We start from the raw sequence: 8915 nt of genomic DNA, 5'->3' as shown, positions 1-8915 counted from the left end.
AGACTGCAGCAGGGAAACAAGGGTCGCAGCCAGTCCCAACTCTGGAACATCAGGTCAATGACAAAGCAAAGTCAGATTTTCAGTAAGTTCACTGTGACTTTCCCTCCTGCCTTTGCTATTGCCCTTGCTTCCTGGGAAACGCTAGGCTTGGGACTTCTCTGGCTCCCCATAGACTCCAAGCACAACGTTTCTTGAGTCTTGCATCTCCCAGGAATCTGGCAAGGGGAGAGCTAGCACATCTGTTGGTGTTTCTGTAAAGTGCACATATGAAAATGAACGGGGATGCGGTTTTCAAACAACAGGGCTGTGCCCTTAATGCTTTTCAGGATCCAGGGGGAACACCCTCTTTTTGACAGCCCCTCAGGGTGAGCACTCACAGGGATGGTGACTTTTACCACAGGGATTGCCAGGAACCACGTAGGCAGAGAGCACTACTGGGAGTCTGGACTCAGGGTGCTGTGCTGTGCAGCCTCACTTGCCCTCTCTGAGCCCACCTTCTACATCATAAGAGAGTTCTGTGGGAGTGTCTCAGGCACCTTCTCCAGTCTTGAGGTGCTGTGACCTGAGAACCTGTTGCTGCTGAAATCACCCGATGCTTTCTTCATCCAGTAACACCAACCAGAGTTTAAAGTCCTCTGTGACTGGGCTCTAGAAATTTCCTGGGAGTGAGACTTGGGGAGGAAAATGGTCTCCATGTCCTTCAAGCTAAGGGGCCACCTCAGACCATCATGTCCACACAACTCTAGAGCCTTTACCTGTCACAAGGAGTGTCGGTGGCCAAGCACTTGGCTATGTTTGCTCTAAGTCACCCTACTACATTCTCCGACACCCAGACTGTGCCTGACTGAGCACCTCATCCACGAGGCCATGGGCAGCTTCATTCCTGGGCTTACGAAGGCTCGTTCTGCAGTGACACCCTCCCTCACTTGACATGGAAAGTCTCCTGGGGCACTCACTTCCCAGGCTCTGGAAGGGCAGGCCTTTCCAGCTCCCTGCACCTGCTTGGCGCTGTTGGAACTACTTCCCAGTAGGCAGCAAGCTTCAGCAGCCAGATGTCGGATCTCTGGGGCTGCCAAGCGCTGAGCACTACCTAAGCCATGGGGGAGAGGAGACCTGGGAAGTGCCGTGTGTGACTGCTGCTCACCTGCTTCCCAAGGCAAGAGGATGGTGGGGAGGATGGAGAGCAGCCAGAGAGAACACAAGGAAGGCCATTGAAAGGCCTCAGCCCTCAAATCAAATGGCTCCACTGTTCACTCAACCAAGAGAAAGGATGGTTTGCCTACCTGATCACCTAGCAGGGTTACATTACTGTGGAACCGTTCAGTCTCAACAGCTCCCTCCATAAAGTGGGAGAATAAATCCCTCCTATTGTGATAATGGGGGGAATTAAGTAAAAAAAGGTCTCCCTGTACATACCACACAGTAGGTGCTGAGCAATATGTAAAGACCTGAATGCCTGTAATCGTAACCCTCAGGAGAGAGAGGCAGGAGGATCACAATTTGGAGGCTAGTCTGGATTATATAGCTATATTCTGTCTCGGAACAAAAGCCTCCTTAGCTTGGTGAAACATACAAACAATTCTAGCCACTGGCAGGCTGAGGCAGGTTCATAGCCAGCCTGGGCTACAATAGGAAGCCCTTTGACCAAATGAAACAATCCCTACAGGCTGGGGAGATCTTCAGTTCCTCTCCTATCCACGTGTCCTCGTGTTCTCAGGGAAGGTGCACACTCCAGGTCAGGGGACAGCGGTGCTGTGTGCAGATTCCCCCTTGGCTTTCTGCCCCACTTCTGTGTGTCTGACCCCAAGTTCGGCTGCTTCTGCAGCCGTGAAGTGGTCACATTCTAAACTTTTGAACAAACTTGAAGGCCTGCAAATGAATGTGAGGTGTGTCCACTCCCTCTAGACAGGACACCTGAGGGGTGGGAGCTGACGTGCCCACTTTCAGTTTCCCTTCACGTTTCTTGCCGTTCCCTGGAAGGGGACCTGCTTTGGAAGCCAGCTGTGCTCCACACATAATGCATGTCTTTCCCTCCTATTCAGCATTGCTATTTCCAGCTATGGTGTCACTGGCAATGGCGATGGTTAGTGTGGTCCGCAGAGAACAAAGTCTTTGGCGAAGAAGAGTCCTCAACCTGGGAAACAGGCAGAGAGCATCCACCTCCCAGGACACAGGGTCAACACAAGGCCGAGCAGGAAACCTGGAGGGACAAGCTTCCACTTCGTTCCCACAGTTCCTGCCGCTTAGAGAACACAGTCCAGGACGCTACGTGGATGTGACTCTTGGTTTTGTTTTTGTTTGAGATAGAATTTCATACTATGTAGACCAGGCTGATCAAACTCACCATCTTCCTGCCTCAGCCCCGCAGCTCCCCATCTCTGGGATTACAGCTATATACCACGACACCTATCTCAGACTCCTTGACAAGATACAAAATAAATAAACAAACAAACAATCACCAAGCAAACCCTGAGAGAAATGATAATAATAATAAATAGATTGGGCTGCATGAAAGTTACAGATGACTGGAGGATACTATCTACATCTGGCAGGAGCTCATGAGGGGTGAGCGGTTGGATACAGAAGCACTCGCACACCCAGGAAAGTGGTTGTCCTTCCTCATAGAGACACATGAGCCAAGTCCTCAGTGGAAGCCCAGTCCCATCAGTGGCATCAGACACCAACAGTCTCTCCCTGCCAGTTTCATTCTTCAGAAAGGTAGATGGATTCAGTGTGGGGCAGATGTGCTTTGTAACAGCTGGCACAGCCAGTTCTGCAAAGCAGGCTGTTGTTTGTTTTTGTTCTGAGGCAGGGTCTCATGTGGTCCAGGTCAGCCTCAAATGCAGCTGAGACTGACCTTGAACCACTCCCCCCATGTGTGTGTGTGTGTCTGTGTGTGTATGCCTGTGTGTCTCTGTGTCCGTTTGTGTCTGTGTCTCTGTGTGTGTCTGTGTATGCCTGTGTGTCTCTGTATCCGTTTGTGTCTGTGTGTGTCTGTATCTCTGTGTGTGTCTGTGTGTCTCTGTGTGTGTCTCTCTGTGTGTGTGGTGTGTCTGTCTCTGTGTGTGTCTGTGTCTCTATGTCTGTGTGTCTGTGTGTGTGTCTGTGTGTGTATGCCTGTGTGTCTCTGTGTGTGTCTGTGTCTCTATGTCTGTCTGTTTGTCCGTGTGTGTGTCCGTGTGTGTATAGATGTTTGAAGGCCACAGGTACTAACCCTAGGGGTTCTGCTATCACTACCTCCTCAGCACAGGGATTAGAAGCACGCACCACCATAGCTGGAATTCTTACCTGCATACTCAGGTCCCCTGATTGCGAGCACTTTGCCAGCTAAGCTGTCTCTCCAGCCCTGCTTTAAGCTGATAGTTTTGCTTTCACCTCCTGAGTGCTGGGATTACAGTTGTTACCTCTGGGACTGACTGGTGCAGTGCTGGGGACTGAAGACAGGATTCTGTGTAGTGAAGCAAGGGCTCTACCAACAGAGCTACATGCTAGCCCCAGACCGGCATATTGTAGCTCAAGTCGGTTAGCTTGGGCTGGACCTGCCTGTGGTGCTGGCTCCGGGTCTTGTGTTCTGAGGAGTCTCCCAAAGGTCCCATTTCCCAGGCTCGCGTCAGCTGACTTCTGGCCTGAGGCCTCAGCAGGCTCTGCTGTGCTTTTCTCCAGAGGGAAGACACCAGTGCCTCAGGGAGCTCTCCTGGGGGTCAGGGCTGTCTTAAGGGTGCCTGTGGGACTGCCCCCCTGCATGAGGGGAAAGCTTTGAGCTGAGGAAAAGCAGAGGTCAGGAGCAGCAGGCTCTCTTCCATGTGGGCCTCGGGAGGTGCCCTCGGAGGCAGTCGTATCACTTCCAAAAGTTGCTCTGGACAGCAAGTCAACCCTCTTTCTCAGGTGGCCTCTTGTCAGTCTGCTCCCCCAGCAGAGGACAGTAGTCACCTTCTGCTCTTGCCCGTACTAGGGATATCTCAACCCTCTGTACCTCCAGTCCCCAGTGTCCTGTGTACGGCCCTCTGTGGTATACACTGTTTTCTGGTTAGACTGATTAATACCCGGGGCCAAGCAGCCCCAACCCTGGCCCCAGTACCTCAGGGGAGCGCCTGCCTGTTCCTATGGATACAAGCACAAAAAAGGCTCCCGTCCGTGGAGAGTTGGAGGAAGCACGGAGACTTCTTAAATTTTTATTTTTTCTAAGTGGGTTTATTTTATTTTTATTTTATGTGCATTGGTGTTTTGCCTGCATGTGTGTCTCTGTGAGGGTGTCAGATCCCCTGGAATTAGAGCTGAAGACAGTATTAAGCTGCCATGTGGGTGCTGAGAATTGAACCCGAGTCTTCTGGAAGGGCAGACAGTGCTCTTAACTGCTGAGCCGTCTGTCCAGCCCCACTCTACCCTTTTTATAAAATTTTAAAGCGGAGTATTATGTACCAAGGCTGGCCTTGCGTTTTTTGGGAATAACGTTGAGCTCCTAAGCCTCTTGTTTCCACCTCTCAAATACTGGGATTACAGATGTGTCCCATCACAGCATTTTATGGGAAGGTTCTGGGTTCATGCCAGGCAGGCCCTCTATCCACTGGGCTACACGCCTAGCTCAGGGGTGGAGGTGGGAGAGTGGAAGGAGCTGGAAAAGAAGCTCTTGTGACATCATCAAAGATTGTGGGCTCTGTTTTGTGGAATCAAGGGAAGGCCAGCTACCCTCTGATCTGCTCTGTTCAGCCTTACATGGTATACACAGGGAAACTGAGGCTCAGAGATCAACAGGGACTGGCCCTCGGTTACCTGGTCACAGAACTGGCCCAGAGTCCGGGTTTCCTGGCTGTTGGCTAGGGAGTGTCTCTTCTTTCCACTCCTCCCTTTGCTAACCCTGGGGACACAGCCCTGTGTCTAAGGAGGAGACACATCAACAGACCCGGAGTGTGGCGTGATATCAATTGTTCACCACCTGGGAGCCAGAGAGGTGGGTTAATGGCTAAGAGAATGCAAGGTGCTCCCAGAGAGCCTGAGTTGGCTTGCCAAGCACCCACATTGTGTGGCTCACAGCTGCCTGCAACAACAGCTCCAGAGGAGTCTGACACCGTCTGACCTCTGAGGGTATCTGGACTCGTGTGCACATATTCCCACATAGATACACATAGGAACACAACTAAAATTAGCATTTTAAACACCTGGTCTGCAGTTGCTGATGCTGTTTTGTGAGGCTGTCGATCCAGTAGGAGGATCTTAGAGGTTATAGATGATGGCCAGTTTTTCCTCTCCCTCTCTCTCTTCCTTCACATTCTGTCCTCCCTCCCTCCCTTCCTTCTGTCCTTCTTGACTGTAGATATACTTGTAACCAGCTCCCGCATCCCCACGGTTTAGAAGCCACCAGGCTTTCCCTGCTATGATGCACTGCACGCACCTAACCAGGAGCCAGAACTCATGAACCTCCCCTAGGTTAGGTTGCTTTTGTCAGCCAGGTGTGGTATCACATGCCTTTAGTCCTAGCACCAGGAGGCAGAGGCAGGCAGATCTCTGTGAGTTCAAGGCCAGCCTGGTCTACAAAGTGAGTTTCTGGACAGTAAGGGATTTTTTTTGAGAATCTGTGTCTCAAAGAAGAAGAAGGAAGAGGAGGAGAAGTAGGAGGAGGAGGAGGAGAAGAGGAAGAGGAGAAGGAGGAACAAGAGGAGAAGGAGGAACAAGAGGAGAAAGAAGAGGAGGGGGAGGAGGAGAGGGGGAGGAGAAAGAAGAGGAGGAGGAGGAGGAAGAAGAAGAACAACAACAACAACTCATTTTTGTCAGGCATTTGGTCACAGGACAGGGAAAACTAACATATATAGTCTCCCCACATTCATCTCTTTTGAAGCTCGACTCTTGCCTGGGTCTTTGTGGTGATTAATCTTCTTCGATGATTAACTGCATTTGGTATCACCTAGGAGACACCTCTGAGCATGTCTGAGGGTGTTTGCAGAGAGGCTTAAGTGAAAGGGATGATGCCCTCTGAGTGGACAGTGTTATTTCACGGGCTAGGTTCCAGATGGAACCTTTAGCAGAAATCCAGCCAAGCACTGCGTTCACCTCTCTGCTTCCCAACTGCTGACTGGAATCAGCTGCCTCACATCCCGACAGTCGTGTCTTCCCTGCCATGACACACTGGATCCTCTCAAACCGTGAACCCAGATCAACCATTCTCTCCTGATTTTGGCAGATTATTTTGTTATAGCAACAAGAAAAGTAATTAATACAATCTGTGATTAGTTTTCCAGTGAAGTGTAGCGCAGGTGGCCCCCGGCTTCTCTGTTTGTTCTTTTGGTACCTTTGGCTGCCATGCTAACCCTGGCTATCTTGCTGGAGAAGAAGCCATAGAGCCAGAGTACAGAGACCACTGAGAGCCTTGGTTGTCCACACCTCCCCAGCAGAGCCCAGCCACCCACTAGTGTGCCAACAAACTATAGCTGTGAGTGATCAGAAAGACCAGCAGAAGGGCCGCTCTAACTGAGCCCAGTGTAGGTTACAGTCCTAAGCAAACAGAGTGGTAGAGGTTCAAAGACATGGGCAGTTTGTGATCAGCAGATCAACAAAACAGGCACCTGATCCAGAGGAGGCTAGAAAGCAGCTGGATAAGATCGTGCATAGAAACCCAGGGGAGTGTGAGTGACTGAGACCCCAGAGGAACCTGAGACAGAAGCAAGGCAAGAAAGCAGAGGTCATCCTGGGTATTAACCATACACTTCTGTAGAGCTCCACCTGAGGGCTACCACCGCCCAGCTTTGAGATGACCAGGACATAGGATCCAGACAGCTGGGGGATGAGCATCCCTGAATCTCACAGCCAGGCCATGTGGCAAGCCATGTTTGGTCACCTGAGAGAAAGAGGAAGAAGGCTCAAGTGTCATTTTGTTGGGACAACCAAGGAGGGCTTCACAGAAAAGGGATTTTATTCCAGGTCCTGCAAAATGGGTCAAGTAAGAGTGTGTGAGAGGCAGTGGACTCTTTTCCAAGTGGAGTTTTCTGTGAGTCGTGTACCTCAGAAAGCCATGCATGGTGGCACATCCCTGGAATCCTGGCACATTGGAGACAGATGAGAACATCACTGCCAGTTCAAACCCTGCTTGATCTACAGAAAAAGTTCCTGGGCTAGTTAGGGTTGCACAGTGAGAATCTGTCTGAAAGCACAAACCAGGGGCTGGAGAGATGGCTCAGAGTATGTACTGCCCTTTCAGAGGATCTGAGTTTTATTCCCAGCACACATACCAGGCTGCTCACAACTCCAAATCCAGGAGATGGGACACTTTTGGCTTTAGTGGCACCAGCATTTATGTGCACATACCTGGGCACACAAACTTAGACATAATTTACAATTTTTTTAAATGGCATGTTTGGGTGGGTGGGGGCCAATAACTAAGCCAAAGCAATGACATTCAGACCTCCAGGCACCTGAGGAGCCTGGTCCCAAGATGGATCAATTGACCACTGAGCGGGAAACTTGCTGTCTCTCTCAGCTCAAACTTCCAAGCCTCCCACACAGAAGACATCTTCTGAGGGAAAGGCAGGGCAGACGGCGAGTGGGCTTCCAGCTTCCAGGTGGATCCTCAGCTCTGCCCTTTGCTGGCTGCCGATACTGATCAGTGCTCAGAATTGTTTTCCGTCACAACTCCCCCATTGTCCTTTACCTGTTTTAAACAGGTGTTGAAGGACTGCCCAAGTATCAGCATGTGGGAAACAATCCACTTCCCATGTCTTCCCTGCCTCTCCTCCCAGCACTCTGTCCCACTCCCTCCTTCCCTTCCCCACAGGGCATAGGTATGAGAGAGAGAGGGAGAGAGAGAGAGAGAGAGAGAGAGAGAGAGAGAGAGAGAGAGAGAGAGAGAGAGAGAGAGAGAATGAAAATGTCATACATTCTGACAACTTCCAGGCTTTCAGGCTTGTTCTTGTGATAGTCAACCAAGCTCCATGGAAATTTGTAGCCAGCAGGGACCATTGCCCAGGGAATAGGCAAGCATTGTGTGTGTGTGTGGGGGGGGGGCAGAGAGACATATGACACAACACCACACAGAGAGAGGGGGGAGGGAGGAGGGGCAGTCAAAAATGATTGGTAGTTTACTTAATCTTGAAGCTGCGATGGGCCAGAAAAGACTGGTTGAGTCCTCAAGTCCAGACTTGAAGTTCCAAGTTTGTCTTTTGTCTTGTGTGTTCTTGACAAAATTGGTGGAACTGAGATTCCATTTCCTCTTCTGAGGAGTGGGTGCCCGGTGGCTTCCAGTGTCACCGATGGTAATTACGGAGGTACATGGAGGAAGCTGAGGGAGCTCAAAGATCCCCTCTGCTGTGCACCCAGGTTCTCTAGAGGATTCCTAACTGCCCTCCTTCAAGTTCTAAAAATGTTGATAGCACATCGGTTTTTTCTTTTGTTTCTATTATAAGGTTAAATTTGATATAAACAACGATCAACAAAATTGCAAGGTGGTGGGTTAGTGTCCCATCTCTTCCTGCCTAGATAGGGTTTCCCTGTGTAGCCCAGGCTGTCCTGGGACTCACTCCCTGTAGACCAGGCTGTCCCGGGACCTACATAGACTAGCCTGCCTTTGCTGTGATTAAAGGCGTGCTCTACCACATTGTTTCTTTTAATCTTGTATTTGTTTTGCTTTTGCTATTATTTTTGAATGAAACAAGTCATCCTCTGAATACAAAGTGAAAGAAATGGGAAAAAAGAACCAAAAACAGTAGAGAGAGAGAGAGAGAGAGAGAGAGAGAGAGAGAGAGAGAGAGAGAGAGAGAGAAAGAAAGAAAAAGAAAGAAAGAAAGAAAGAAAGAAAGAAAGAAAGAAAGAAAGAAAGAAAGAAAGAAAGAAAGGGCAAGCCAAGTGCTACAAGTGGCTTCTTTTTGGGTAAAAGCAACAGCAGTCTATGGTAAAACAAGAAAACAGCAATGTTCATGCAATATGGAAAA

The sequence above is a fragment of the Mus musculus genome, chromosome 4, assembly GCF_000001635.26.
Source record: "Mus musculus strain C57BL/6J chromosome 4, GRCm38.p6 C57BL/6J".
Lineage (NCBI taxonomy): Eukaryota > Metazoa > Chordata > Mammalia > Rodentia > Muridae > Mus > Mus musculus.
Note: the sequence above shows the minus strand (reverse complement) of the source record.